General features: G+C 41.0%; 1 protein-coding gene and 1 pseudogene across 4 annotated transcripts in view; both read right to left on the reverse strand.

The window, feature by feature from the left end:
- Positions 1 to 16,390, reverse strand: part of edil3a (EGF-like repeats and discoidin I-like domains 3a) — a 260,282-nt gene that overhangs the window by 189,345 nt on the left and 54,547 nt on the right. The window lies entirely within an intron of this gene.
- LOC149979595 (uncharacterized) lies at positions 13,356 to 14,166 on the reverse strand (annotated as a pseudogene).

Genomic DNA, 16,390 nt, shown 5'->3' on the forward strand with positions numbered 1-16,390 from the left:
TTTGGTTTCATCTGACCAGAGCACCTTCTTCCACATGTTTGGTGTGTCTCCCAGGTGGCTTGTGGCAAACTATAAACGACACTTTATGGATATCTTTAAGAAATGGCTTTCTTCTTGCCACTCTTCCATAAAGGCCAGATTTGTGCAATATACGACTGATTGTTGTCCTATGGACAGAGTCTCCCACCTCAGCTGTAGATCTCTGCAGTTCATCCAGAGTGATCATGGGCCTCTTGGCTGCATCTCTGATCAGTCTTCTCCTTGTATGAGCTGAAAGTTTAGAGGGACGGCCAGGTCTTGGTAGATTTGCAGTGGTCTGATACTCCTTCCATTTCAATATTATCGCTTGCACAGTGCTCCTTGGGATGTTTAAAGCTTGGGAAATATTTTTGTATCCAAATCCGGCTTTAAACTTCTTCACAACAGTATCTCGGACCTGCCTGGTGTGTTCCTTGTTCTTCATGATGCTCTCTGCGCTTTTAACGGACCTCTGAGACTATCACAGTGCAGGTGCATTTATACGGAGACTTGATTACACACAGGTGGATTGTATTTATCATCATTAGTCATTTAGGTCAACATTGGATCATTCAGAGATCCTCACTGAACTTCTGGAGAGAGATTGCTGCACTGAAAGTAAAGGGGCTGAATAATTTTGCACGCCCAATTTTTCAGTTTTTGATTTGTTAAAAAAGTTTGAAATATCCAATAAATGTCGTTCCACTTCATGATTGTGTCCCACTTGTTGTTGATTCTTCACAAAAAAATACAGTTTTATATCTTTATGTTTGAAGCCTGAAATGTGGAAAAAGGTCGCAAAGTTCAAGGGGGCCGAATACTTTCGCAAGGCACTGTATGTGTGCTTTGGCGTCCTGCAGTACAGTTGTTTTCGCTGTACCAGACATTCTGGTCAATTTCTCCTATAAAAACACAACAGTCTATGTCAGAGTGATTTAAGACTGCGTGATCTGAGACATCTGGCTGTGTCTCGCTCCAGATCAGACTCCCTTCAACTGCACACTCATGGGTCTATTGTGCTTTTCTTTTCTTTGCATTGTATTTTGTTTCTCACTTCCTTTCCACCATTGAGTGAACTAAACCAATGTGCTATCATTACGGAAATATAATGAACAACATGCAAAAGAGCTGCATATTAGGTCTAACACTTGATTCATACAATCTTCGAGAAAAATAAATCTAGATCCTGAGAGGGTTCTATGGCTGTCCCCATAGGAGAACCTTTTTGTAGAACCCTTTTGAGTTCCACATAGAACACAAAATAGTTCTATCTGGAACCAAAAAAAGGATTATCCTATAGGGGCAGCTGGATAACCTTTTCAGGAACCCTTTTTTCTAAGAGTGTGAACTTCAGTTTGGATACAGCTTAGTGAATATGTTTTCAGTGGATTTCTGCCCAACTGATCTGTTCTCGTGCCAATTGTTGCATATGTTTTCTGAGGCAAATGAATACAGTTGAAGTCAGAAGTTTACATACACATAGTCTTAACTTGTTTTTCAACCACTCCACAAATATCTTGTTAAAAAACTATAGTTTAGGCAAGTTGGTTAGGACATCTACTTTGTGCATGACACAAGTAATTTAAAAAAAAAATTGTTTACAGACAGATTATTTCACTGTATCACATTTCCATTGGGTCAGAAGTTTACATACACTAAGTTGACTGTGCCTTCAAACAGCTTGGACAATTCCAGAGAATGATGTCATGGCTAGAAGCTTCTGATAGGCTAATTGACATCACTTGAGTCAATTGGCGGTGTACCTGTGGATGTATTTCAAGGCCTACCTTCATACTCAGTGCCTCTTTGCTTGACATCATTGGAAAATCAAAAGAAATTAGCCTAGACCTCCACAAGTCTGGTTCATCCTTGGGAGCAATTTCCAAACGCCCGAAGGTACCACGTTCATCTGTACAAACAATAGTATGCAAGTATAAACAGCTGTCATACCGCTCTGGAAGGAGACGCGTTCGGTCTCCTAGAGATGAACGTACTTTGGTGTGAAAAGTGAAAATCAATCCCAGGACAACAGCAAGGACCTTGTGAAGATGTTGGAGGAAACAGGTACAAAAGTATCTATATCCACAGTAAAATGAGTACCATAACCTGAAAGGCCGCTCAGCAAGGAAGAAGCCACCGCCATAAAATAACCAGACTACGGTTTGCAACTGCACATGGGGACAAAGATCGTACTTTTTGGAGAAATGTCGTCCTGGTCTGATGAAACAAAAATAGAACTGTTTGGCCATAATGACCATTGTTATGTTTAGAGGAAAAAGGGGAAGGCTTGCAAGCCGAAAAACACCATCCCAACTGTGAAGCACGGGGGTGGCAGCATCATGTTGTGGGGGTGCTTTGCTGCAGAAGGGGCTGGTGTACTTCACAAAATAGATTGCTTCATGAGGTAGGAAAATTTATTTGTGCCCAGCGGAGAATCAGAAACGAAGGGCAGCATTGGGCACACATCAATATATAGCCTTATAAGCAAATCATTCAATGCCGCACAGTGTTGGGCTGTAAGCACAACCCCCACCTGTGGACGTCGGGCCCTCATACCACCCTCATGGAGTCTGGTTCTGACCGTTTGAGCAGACACATGCACATTTGTGGCCTGCTGGAGGTCATTTTGCAGTTGGGCATGTGTCAGCCCAACACCGTGCAGGAGGTTTGGCATTTGCCAGAGAATACTAAGATTGGCAAATTCGCCACTGGCGCCCTGTGCTCTTCACAGATGAAAGCAGGTTCACACTGAGCACATGTGACAGACATGACAGTCTGGAGACGCCGTGGAGAACGTTCTGCTGCCTGCAACATCCTCCAGCATGACCGGTTTGGCGGTGGGTCAGTCATCTTTGTGGGGCCGCACAGCGCACCTCCATGTGCTCGCCAGAGGTAGCCTGACTGCCATTAGGTACCGAGATGAGATCCTCAGACCTCTTGTGAGACCATATGCTGGTGTGGTTGGCCCTGGGTTCCTCCTAATGCAAGACAATGCTAGACCTCATGTGGCTGGAGTGTGTCAGCAGTTCCTGCAAGAGGAAGGCATTGATGCTATGGACTGGCCCGCCCATTCCCCAGACCTGAATCCAATTGAGCACATCTGGGACATCATGTCTCGCTCCATCCACCAACGCCACATTGCACCACAGACTGTCCAGGAGTTGGCGGATGCTTTAGTCCAGGTCTGGGAGGAGATCCCTTTGGAGACCATCCGCCACCTCATCAGGAGCATGCCCAGGCATTGTAGGGAGGTCATACAGGCACGTGGAGGCCACACACACTACTGAGCCTCATTTTGACTTGTTTTAAGGACATTACATCAAAGTTGGATCAGCCTGTAGTGTGACTCCAAATCCAGACCTCCATGGGTTGATAAATTTGATTTCCATTGATAATTTGTGTGATTTTGTTGTCAGCACCTTCAACTAAGTAAATAAAAAAGTAGTTAATAAGAATATTTCATTCATTCAGATCTAGGATGTGTTATTTTAGTGTTCCCTTTATTTTTTTGAGCAGTGTATAGATATAAAATATCATCAATTACAAATATGACCCTCCCCTGGACTGGATTTTACAAATACTAAGCTCTCCCGTTGTCACAGTTTTCTTCCGTCGAAGGAGAGGAGGACCAAAATGCAGCGTGGTTAGAGTTCATGGTATTTAATATGAGAAACTCAACATGAACACAATTACAAAAACAACAAATGTGGCAAAACCCAAAACAGACCTATCTGGTGCAGAGAACACAAAGACAGCAAACAATCACCCACAAAGTACCCACAGAAAATGGCTGCCTAAATATGGTTCCCAATCAGAGACAACGAGACAGCTGCCTCTAATTGAGAACCAATCTAGGCAACCATAGACATACAATATACCTAGAAGGGAAACAGCCCCATAAACATACAAAAATCCCTAGACAAGGCAAAAACACATAAATCACCCATGTAACACCCTGACCTAACCAAAATAACAAGGAAAACAAAGAATACTAAGGTCAGGGTGTGACACCCATTAACTAGATAAAAAAGCATGACCCTCCCCCACTCTAACCATTCTGTAAAGTTGTATCCATTTCAAAGATAAATAAAATACTAAACATATCCTACTCTACATTTTCAAACACTTATTTGCAGGCGGTCTAATTGTTTTGTTATGACAGGCTGGAAATGGTATGCAATCTCCCTTCAGTGAGAATTAAAAATCAGACATTGAGTCAAATGTGTGTAGTTCACAATGGCAAGCCAAACCAAACAAATGGACGCACTGACAGCATTGCAAGATGCTGCAGAATTTAGATGAGCTGGAATTGGATATAGGATTGGATATTGAGCCTGATACCAACGTTGCTGATGACAATGGGTCCCCATCTGATTCTGATGTTGACTTTGAGAGCCTTCACCTCCAATGCCTGAGCCTCACCACAGAAAAACCAGAACAGGGCCAACTGAGATGGTGACCCAAACCGGCACGGTGAAACAGGAGTCTGGGAGGGATGGCACAGTTTGGGTAGAAAATAGCGATGAGATCGCATTTAACCTGCGCCTCTTTTCCCTTCCTACTTTGTCAAAAGAAGCATTAACTGGGACTGTATTACTTATCACAACTGTAGTCTACTTGTTGTTTATGCACTGTCTATGCATACAATTGCACTAGGTTATTTATCAAACTTTGGTGCTTAGGCCTAACTTTATGGCAAATAATTTAACATGGGCGCCTTGCTGGTTGATAACCACTTGTTTTTTACATTGTCAAAATAAGCTGTAACTGTAACAAATCTGATCTACAAATAACATGTATCCAATGTATTACATTGTAAGAAAAACAATTCCTTTGTAGTGTAAAACATATCCTTACATACATTGTATGTGCTTCAAAACATACTATACACACGGGTATTCAAAATAAACAAAATATTCTTAAGACTACATTCAATCAGAAACATTTAAGTTGATAACAAAATAGTAGATATTATGTGTATGCTAGTGGTGAAGGCTGACAGACAACATTCTCTTGGAGATACTTATGCTGAAAGGCCCAGCGGTTCTAGCGTTAAACCCAATTTCACGTTTCTGGAAGTGGAAGATGTTATCACTGTGTCTTAACAGAGAATTGAAGAGGAGTGTTGTCACCTCTTCACCTCCTAATGAGTGGCGTTATGCACTGAGGGGGCACATAGTACGTGAGGAAGGCTGGGGGAGGTTTGGGAAATTATAATTTTTCAAACACCTGAAACATATTTTTCCTGCAATCTAGAGCCATAATTATTATGCTTAATTGTATGTAATGTCTTTTTTTTTTTTTTAAAGCAGGCAATTATGAAATGTACTGAATAAGACTCACATTCCTTTCAATCGTTTACCCAGAGAAGCATATGTTTTTTTCTAGATCTACCAACCTTGCCTGCAGGCATGCCAGCTAAGATGGTGAGACAAGCTTACTACTCTCACTTCATTAATATCATAAAATGGCTTCTTTGTAGCTAGATATGAGGTTGGGAGATTGGGGACCTATCGGGGCTAGCTAAAGCCAACTTAATAAAATTGGTAGATGCCTAGTAGTATTACAGAGAAACAACAACACATCTTTTTTTGAAACAGAACATATCTGCTCATGTCCCCTATGGGCATGACTCCTCTGCTTCTAGATTCCACATGACTTCCAGCTGTTGATACTCAGTCACTTCACTGCTCAGCCCACCCAAGTCTCACCAATTGTTGTGTTATGGAACAAACAACGGAGGAGTGATGATATCTAGGCTGTATGTGAGATGAGCAGTTCCTTCTCAGAGCGTGCGAGAGAGAAGGCGAGAGAGAGGGGGAGAAACAGAGAGAGAATAGTCTGTCTTTTCTGCTCATTAAATCCAGCAATACAGTTGCCCTTGAAGATTCTGTCACATAAAAAGTTCTAATAAATAATTATATTAGCTTAACACTCACAACAAGGCATTCTTTATTCACCACTCAACCATCTTCGTCATTTGCCAATGCATTGTATTATTCCTCTGCCTCTCTAATTGGCTGATCTATTTGTCCAATTACAGGTGTTTGGCAAAGGAACAAGTGACTGTGATTGGACAACCCATCACAACCAGAGCTAGATCTCCTCTAATCAATGGGTACTTTCTGTTTTTCTGGAGTTGTGCCTGTATTTGTCACTCACTATTTCCTCAAATTATACTGGGAATGTCATGGTTTGATGTAACTCTTTACCAATGTAATTGCATATTTAATTCTTTACCAACTGTGAATGGCTCCATTGGAAGTCCATTCTCGGAATGCATACACTTGTCAAACTAAACCAATCGAGAAGTTTGCAGTCTGTTATTTTCCTGTGTACATCAATCATAGTACCACATGAGGGGAGGTTTCATAAAAAACAAGTCCTTTCATAGTCTGACAAGCCTCCATCTCCAGGGCTAATTATGACAATTTAATATACATCTGTTTCTCTCTATATACTGAACACTTTTTTATTATATATTTCTGGCACACTAAAAGCAAAGTATACAATTCAAGTAATATTATTTGATGCACATTCACCACATTACATAAATCAAAACATACATCTGTCAATGATTAGTAGACAGCTATATGGGTGCAATATATAGCTTTTTATTATAAAAACTAGTGTACTCACTCACTGCAAAACAAACCAATGTTATCACAGACACCCATTCATCACGTCAGTTGGTCTTCTGGAACGCTAAACTCATAGATCCACAAAATCTCCAACCCAAGTTCTAGTGTCCTAGATGTATCACTAGGCCACTTGACAGACACAAACAGGATTTCTCAACCTCTGAGAGTGGTGTCTGGGCTGCCAGCATTATTTGTGACAGCACTGTCACTCCTGATGCCACACTGCTAAATGGAGATAAGATCAATTACACAGATTGGTTGTGACCTTGCCGTGAGCCGGGAGGTACACAGCAGGAGTGATATGCATTACCCCTCAACGACATCACTGCTCAGCATTGTTCAGACATCACTGTGAGCTTTCAATGCCCAAGGATTTGTCATTATATAATGCATTAGTTATTCACCGAAGTCTTCGTTGCCCTGCTTTATAAATCACTAGTCAATTGTTATGCCTGAATGTACCACTGGTCCATTTAAGATGTACTCTCCAGTTAACTGGTTATACTTATGAAGAGTGTGCAGGGTGGACAGAGTTTGTTATATTGTACCAGGCAAGCAAGCATTTAAAAGTACTGTATGTGAGCCATGTCTGATTGATGTGAGATGGTCCAACATCAGTGTGGTCCCCCCTATCTACTACCTCTGGGCAGAATCTCAGAGCGTTCTCCTCTGGCTGATTCTCAGGGTGTCAGTAGGGCTGAAACTACAGTCATGTGGTTCTTTTATGAGTCCGAGGCCATCCAAATGCTGTTATCGCACATATCCACTGCTAGCTACATGCTGTTCTGCCTGGAATTTACCACATTATTTTACAATGAGACCATGATTGTCAGATTGTTCAAGGAATCCGACTACGAGTGATTTGAATATGATTATTCAGAACTCCCAGTAAGCATGTTCCCATATTATTTTATTTTATATTCTTTAAATCATGGGAAATCGCTGTTGGTAAAAATGGCTTGTGCAATTCATACCATGTCGTTTTGCGTAATGGTACGCTATCTGTCAAAGTAGTAGAAGTAATAGGGAAATAAGTGAAATATTAGGTTTACCATTAACATTACGTAATGTGGACAAGACCATCATTTGTCAAATGCACTTTGGTACGTATTATTATTATTATATATTTTTTTTACTTTGTTAAAGATTTTCAGATACAGTATAACAACAAAACAGTACAAACACAACCCCTCATTCTCCTATCCCTCCCTCCCTCCCTCCCTCCCTCCCTCCCTCCCTCCCTCCCTCCCTCCCAGGCATCTATAAAATTAAGTTAAAAAGGAAATAAAAACAGAAACAAACAGTGATAGAAACAAAAACAATGGGAAAAAATCAGCACAGGTGGCCACTAGGACAGACATGACTATGCAAGTAACACTAAGTAAAAGACGGGCTCTCTACGTATTGTATTAATGGGGACCAGTTTAAGTCAAACCTTTGTCGGGACCCAAGCACAGTGTACCTAACCTTCTCCAGAGGCAGCGATGACATCACCTCCTTAACCCACTGCATGAAGGAGGGAGGCTTTGCAGACTACCAGTGAAAGAGGACAAGGTGGTGAGTTAGCAGCGAAGCAAATGCTTTCGCATTTGCGTGATGCACGGTAGCATTCGGGTCTAGAGGAAGTACCCCAAAAATGGCATTGACGGGTTGGGGCTAACAGTTGTATTACACATATGTGAGAATTCCTCAAAAATTGGGTCCCAGAGCCCACTCAGAGATTGCCACGACCAAAACATGTGTCCCACAGTCACTGGACTCTGGTGGCATCTCAAACACTTGGGGTCAACATTTGGGTATATTTTTGCCAATCTGTCATTAGTAATGGAGACGGTACAAAACCTTAAACTGGGTAAGCCCATGCCTTATGCAAAATGATGATGTATGGATACTCTCAATACTTTGTTGCCATATATTATCGGGTAGCTCGCCAGCTATGTCTTGCTCCCATGTAGATTTTGTACTTGCAAAGGAAGGTGGATTCATTTTCTGTATGTCTTATAATCTGGAGATTGTGCGAGACCGGAGAAGTTGGAAGGCTTGACTGAAACTCCATGATGGCCCAAGTTGGGCCATCCTTGTTTTTCAAATGTAGAAACCTAATAAACACATTAAGATATATTTACTGACCAGTAGTAGTGTAAAAAATAGGGAAGTCCCAGCCCGCCTGTGGGATCAGGTCTCTCCAGATATACTTTTCTCATTCGTGGATTTGACTTATTCCAAATGAAGTTGCAAATGTAGCTGTACAGTTGTTGAACATCGACTTTGGCAGAAAAACGGCAATAATTTGGAATAAGTACAAAAACCTAGAGTTTACAGTCATCTTAATTAACATAATTAATGCGACCTGTTAATGTAATGGGAAGAGACGACCACCTTCTGTAGCGCACTAAGCTAGACTTCATGAGTGTTTTGAAGTTACGTTTAAACAGAGCCTTAAACGAGTGTGTGACCTTTATCCCCAAAATAAGTAAAGACCTGATGCTCCACCTTAAATGGGAAATTGGCACACCCAATTTCTTCTGCTAACTGATTAATGAGGAGGAGCACACTTTTTGTTAGGTTTCATTTATAACCAGAGAATTTCCCAAAACCTTGTAGCATGTCCAAGAGATAGGGTATAGACTCCACAGGGTTAGAGATGTATAAAAGATTGTCTGTATATAAGGACACCTTGTGAGATATGTTTCCCCTCAATATTCCCGTAATCCTCTCCTCCATCCGCAGGGTAATAGCAAGAGGCTCAATAGCCATATCAAATAGGAAAGGGGATAAACAGCAACCCCCCTGTGGAGAGGGAAGTAGCTGGAGGTAGCATTGTTGTTGCGAACAGAAACCACTGGGGACGAGTACAAAATCTTAATCCAGGAAAGGAATGACAGGCCAAACCCAAATCTCTCTAGCACTGTAAATAGATATTCTCACTCAACCCGTTCGAAAGCCTTTTCAGCATCAAGAGAGATGACAACTTCTGGCTGGGGAGTTGAGTGGGCAGAATAAAGAACATTAAGTGGCCGGCGCATATTATAGAAAGATTGCCTACCTGAGATAAATCCGGTTTGGTCAGAGTTAATTATATTAGGCATCACTGTCTCTTAACAGCGAAAGAGGACCTTAGTGAGAATTTGATAATCGCAGCACAAAAGGCTTACAGGGCGGTATGAGCCACAGTCTAGGGGATTATTGTCTTTTTTAAGCAAAACCAAAAGAATCGCCTGGGTAAGTGTCTGTGGCAGTTTCTGACTAGAAAGGATTTCATTGTACATTGAGCTGAGGATAGGGGATAATTTAGAGGAGAATGCTTTATAAAATTCAACAGGGAAGCCATCAGGCCCAGGGGCTTTACCGCTCTGCATGGACTGGATTGCCAGAGTAGCTTTATCATCACATATTGAGGCATCCATGTTGGTTTGTTCATCTGAATTGAGACAGGGGATGTCCAGATTTTCTAGAAATGCATGCATATGAGATGTGTCAGGATGAGCCTCTGACGAGTAAAGAGCAGAATAGAATTGCTTAAATTGATTGTTGGTATCTTTGGGATTGGTAGAAGTTAAATCAGCTGCAACACAGATTTCAGGTATGGTGCTGCTCGCAGCTGGTGAGATAACAACTTGCCAGCTTTCTCTCCATGTTCATAGAATTTTTGCCTCGACTTAAACAGAAGCATCTCCGTTTTGTTTGGTGGAAAGAATGTCAAATTCTGATTTGGAGAAAAACAATGTCCGGACATAAGGACTTAAAATGAGCTTACACTCCGCTACGATTGACCACCTTGTTAATTCCTTTCACATTCCAGCTGATAAAGCAAGTGGAGCCTAGAGTATGTGAATTAGGCATAGTCATAGTAATCAGAAATGAATGCTAGTAAGATCACATGGCCAGTGTGCTGAAAGGACAGAGTATTAAAATATATAAATAATAAAAACAGCTAAAAAGAACAAAATACTCAGAAGATAACCTTGGACCCCTATGCTGGCCATGTTGGATGGCTGCATCTACCTCTCCTAGACGAGAGCAAAAATGCTACCATGTTAAACTGAACCTCAGTATAGCTCTATCCAGGGTGAACATAATCAAGTTTACACCTAGGGAAGGAGATTCTGGAGGGAACCACATCATCCTTCCAAGGCATCTTATGCAATATGCATATTTGAAGCATAGTAAAACAATATATAAAAAAGAAGGTATGTCGTGTGCACTCCCCCCCCCCCACCAACCCCTTCCACTTAAAAATGAACATGTATATACACTACCTTTCTACATTTCGGGATCACTTAGAAATGTCCTTGTTTTTGAAAGAAAATCCCAATTTTTTGTCCACTAAAATAACATCAAATTGATCAAAAATATAGTGTCGACAATGTTGTAAATGACTATTGTTAATGGAAAACGCAAAATAAAAAAAATGGAATATCTACATAGGCGTACAGAGGCCCATCATCAGCAAACATCACTCATGTGTTCCATTGGCACGTTATGTTAGCTAATCCAAGTTTATAATTTTAAAAGTCTAAGTGATCATTAGAAAACCCTTTTGCTAATTATGTTAGCACAGCTGAAAACTGTTGTCCTGATTAAAGAAGCAATAAAACTTGGCTTCTTTAGACTAGTTGAGCATTAGCATTTGTGGGTTCGATTACAGGCTCAAAATGGCCAGAAGCAAAGAACTTTCTTCTGAACCTTGTCAGTCTATTCTTGTTCTGAGAAATTAAGTCTATTCCATGTAAAACGCTGTGTACTACTCCCTTCACAGAACAGCGCAAACTGGCTCTAACCAGAATAGAAAGAGGAGTGGGATGCCCCGGTGCACAACTGAGCAACAAAGGACAAGTACATTAGAGTGTCTAGTTTGAGAAACAGATACCTCACAAGTCCTCATCTGGCAGCTTCATTAAATAGTACTCGCAAAACACCAGTCTCAAAGTGAAGTGAAGAAGTGACTCCGGGATACTGGTCTTCTAGGTAGAGTTGCAAAGAAAAAGCCATATCTCAGACTGCCCAATAAAAAGAAAAGATGGGCAAAAGAACACAGACACTGGACGGAGGAACTCTGCCAATCCACAGAGGATTATCTAGAAAAAGCAGTGGAAATGCGCATTAGGTTTCTAAGAAGAGGCTATTCGCCACAATGTGTGGATGAAGTTCTTAATTTGGCATTGGGAAAAACGAGTGATGAATTGCTGCAAAAAAGACCCACTAAAGCTAAAGAACACTCCGTGATGTTTACAACCACTTTCAACTCGCGAAAAGTGGGAGATGCGGTCAAGAAACACTGGCATATGTTATCATCGGACCCAGGTTTGCCGGCTGAATTTAAAAATCCACCACTTATTGTGTATAGGAGAGGTCGCAATTTACGAGATAAATTGGTTCATGCCAACTGCCAGCCACAAAAGAAAATCAGCCAGGCTCTTTACGCCCTCTTCCAAATGGTAGCTATAAATGCAGAGGATGCACAGAGAGCAACAATATGATGAAGTGTGAATATTTCTGCCACCCACATACAGGAAAACAGTTCCAAATAAATGACATTTATTACATGTTTCACCACCAATGTTATTAAAGGTAAAATAAATGTAATTTACATTATTAAATGTCCATGTGGGCTGTGCTATGTAGGTAAAACCTCTCGTTCTCTCAAACAGAGAATCAGTGAACATAAAAGTTCAATCAGGAGAAGCGACAGGGATTAATTATCCAGTCGCAGTACATTTTAATGACCTAAAGCATGACATTTCTACCTTTTTAGATTTTGTGGAATAGAGAAAGTTAAGATATCAGACATGGGAGGTGATTTTAACAATACTCAGAGTAAAAGAGAATGTTTTGGGATTTTCACACTGCAGACATTATTTCCTAAATGATGAAATGACTATGTATGTTATGTTGTGAATTTGAACATGATTTATGGCCCTATTTAAGATTACGTTGATGTTTTTCGTACGATGTACCCAATGATTCATTAAAACGTGTTCGGTAGGTCTATGTCCTCATTGTGTTTTTACAGACGTGTTTAACACATCTTATTTACGAAATGAATATTGTTATATTTGGTTGTACTTATTTGTTTTTCCTTCGCCTCCAATCCCTTTCGATGCATGGAATGGATGTGGGTGAGGCTAGGTCTACATGAGGGTGCTAATCTAAAAAAACTCACAAAAGCTCTGAGGAAGGGCGTGAGGACGATATGTAAGCTTATTAAAGATCAGCGATACTATCAAGAGCAGTGTGCGGTTTCCTTTTTCCTTCATCTTGTTCAACCGTTACCGTGCACCTGCAAAAACATTGCTCAGATGTACGAGTGCCATTTGAATATACAATGATTATATAAACTCAGCAAAAAAAGAAATGTCCTCTCACTGTATACTGCGTTTATTTTCAGCAAAATTAACGTGTAAATATTTGTATGAACATAACAAGATTCAACAAATGAGACATAAACTGAACAAGTTCCACAGACATGTGACTAACGTCTCCATGAACAAAGGGGGGTAAAAATCAAAAGTAAGAGTCAGTATCTGGTGTGGCCACCAGCTGCAGTAAGTACTGCAGTGCATCTCCTCCTCATGGACTGCACCAGATTTGCCAGTTCTTGCTGTGAGATGTTACCCCACTCTTCCACCAGGACATTTCAGTGGGGAATGGCCCTAGCCCTCACCCTCCGATCCAACAGGTCCCAGACGTGCTCAATGGGATTGAGATTCGGGTTCTTCGCTGGTCATAGCAGAACACTGACATTCCTGTCTTGCAGGAAATCACACACAGAACGAGCAGTGTGGCTGGTGGCATTATCATGCTGGAGGGTCATGTCAGGATGAGCCTGCAGGAAGGGTACCACATGAGGGAGGAGGATGTCTTCCCTGTAATGCACAACGTTGAGATTGCCTACAATGGCAACAAGCTCAGTCCGATGATGTTGTGACACACCGCCCCAAACCATGACGGACCCTCAACCTCCAAATCAATCCCACTCCAGGGTACAGGCATCGGTGCAACGCTCATTCCTTCTACAATAAACGCGAATCCGACCATCACTCCATGTGAGACAAAAACGTGACTCGTCAGTGACGAGAGCTTTTTGCCAGTCCTGTCTGGTCCAGTGACGGTGGGTTTGGGCCCATAGGTGAAGTTGTTGCTGGTGATGTCTGGTGAGGACCAGCCTTACAACATGCCTCTCAGCCTCTCTCAGCCTGTTGCGGACAGTCTGAGCACTGATGGAGGGATTGTACATTCCTGGTGTAACTTGGGCAGTTGTTGTTGCCATCCTGTACCTGTCTCGCAGGTGGGATATTCGGAATTACTGATCCTTTGCAGGTCTTGTTGCACGTGGTCTGCTACTGCGAGGATGATCAGCTGTCCGTCCTGTCTTCCTGTAGAGCTCTCTTAGGCGTCTCACAGTACGGACATTGCAATTTATTGCCCTGGCCACATCTGTAGTCCTCATGCCTCCTTGCAACATGCCTAAAGCACATTCACGCAGATGAGCAGGGACCCTGGGCATCTTTCTTTTGGTGATTTTCAGAGTCAGTAGAAAGGCCTCTTTAGTGTCCTAAGTTTTCATAACTGTGACCTTAATTGCCTACCGTTTGTAAGCTGTTACTGTCTTAAAGACCGTTCCACAGGTGCTTCTTCATTAATTGTTTATGGGTCACTGAACAAGCATGGGAAACAGTGTTCAAACCCATTACAATGAAGATCTGTGAAGTTATTTAGATTTTTACGAATTATCTTTGAAAGATAGGGTCCTGAAAAAGGGACGTTTCTTTTTTTGCTGAGTTTATCTACAACCACACATGACATGCTCATATACCCCTTGATTGTTCCACGGTGTGTAGGGGTGGATTGTGTTTACACTATGGCAACCATGTTGTCTTTTTCATGGCCCCATTGTTGGGCAAATGCAACTCGTGATTATTCTAACACATCCACCCACAGACGTCTGTGGAGTTTTGTATGTGTTCTCAATGCATGGTTCCCTCTATCTCCTCAGAACACCTTGGAGTCATGTCCGGCCTGGTACCTGTTTGCATTACGGATGGTTATTTCTTCCTCCTGGTTGTCATTCAGATTAAGCCAATCTTTCCCATGGAAATCTTATCATGACACGGACAATACCATCTCAGGGAAAGAGGAGGGGAACCATTTGATTAAGTCATCACTAGTGCCTTTTCGCAGACCCATTGGTTGATGATTCACTTATGGAGAACCTCTTATTGGATAAAAGTGATTAGAAACATAGGTATAAACCATATTTATAACTCATATATTGTATGGTTATAAGGCTCTCTCTATAAGACAGGGGTTTAGGTAAAAGTGAAGAATACAGAGCGTGAGCTAGATAATGAAAAAGTGTTTCTTAATCCTATTAAACCTAACCATTTTTATATTATTATTATCATTGATCTACTTAATGTGGCTGTGTGAAGACTTGCAGGGATAATTTTGTGCCTGATTCCTTTTAGTAAAGATGACCGTAAATGGACATGCTATTTCATGAGGTTTTGCTTTATGTGAACTTCTTGTTGTTCTTGTGTAGGAGCAGTATGTATTCTTGATTTTTGTCCATGTTTTACTTGGAGCTCAACTCACACTATCTGAACACTCCTTAGACATAACGACGTGTTTGAAACAAACAGGCAGAACCATGGGGGAAGAGGCAAAGTGAGAGTGTTTACTCCGCCCAAAATCTGTCCACGAAAATAAGACCAGAAAGTGAGGGAGTTTCGAATTTAGTCAACAAAAATTGCTAATAACTGCTAATATGCTACATGAGGCTTATTTGATTGAATAGAATTTTGTAATTGTTAGGTTGTTACGAATGCACTGATATGAGTGAACAAACGTGGCATCTCTGCAACTTGAAAAAAAAAAAACTTAATATCAGTGTTGTGTCTGTTGTTCATAAGCATATCTGCCCTGTCAACGGCTAGAATGGTCCCACCGGAGCTTGCCTCCTCCCGCCTGCCTTCCATCTTTGATGACATGTATTTCCATTGTTAGAACGGTCACTCGACTATCTTCTCAACATAATAGATCATTTTGGCAGAATTTTACTTGCTCCTGCAGGTTACCATTGGATTTCTTAAAATGCCACTGACAGGAGATTACATGCACCTGCAGGATAAACTAAGCTTGATTACAATATAGAAACTCAGGAATAGAACTAGTAGACCAGCTGATCTGACGTTGTTACGTTGTTCAACTGGCTTGATATTATACAACAGAAAAGGCATGGAAAATGGTCAAGTTCACTTCTCCCGCTCCAGTGAAATAACAGCCAATCAGGAACAACAAAATCAAAATATGAAAAAGATAAATGGAAAAATATGACATATTACAACTTATTCGTCTGAAAATGTAGCCTAAGTCAATTACGATGATTTACAGTAGTTAACATGTTTAATTGCAGACAATTACTAAGTCAAATTATGCCTACATCGAGGTTACTCTTCTGCAAAAATAAAGTGATTGAAGACCAACTTTTAATGAATACCACATGAAATTCAGCAACAGTGACAGACAATTAAATGTTATTATAAAAGATAGCACTTTGCATCGTTTTCTGTGGTTAAGATAACAACATCCAAATAATAAGACATTTCTCTCCTTATCACATTTCTTCCCAGTTCAGACATTGTTTCTTAAAAAAAGGTACAATAAGCCACCATAGGCTTGTTGGCCTTGTAGTCCTGTAAGAAAATACAATGGTTCACTATTGAGTATAA

Source organism: Oncorhynchus mykiss, chromosome 11 (assembly GCF_057628025.1).
Source record: "Oncorhynchus mykiss isolate SJ-2025 chromosome 11, ASM5762802v1, whole genome shotgun sequence".
Classification (NCBI taxonomy): Eukaryota; Metazoa; Chordata; class Actinopteri; order Salmoniformes; family Salmonidae; genus Oncorhynchus; species Oncorhynchus mykiss.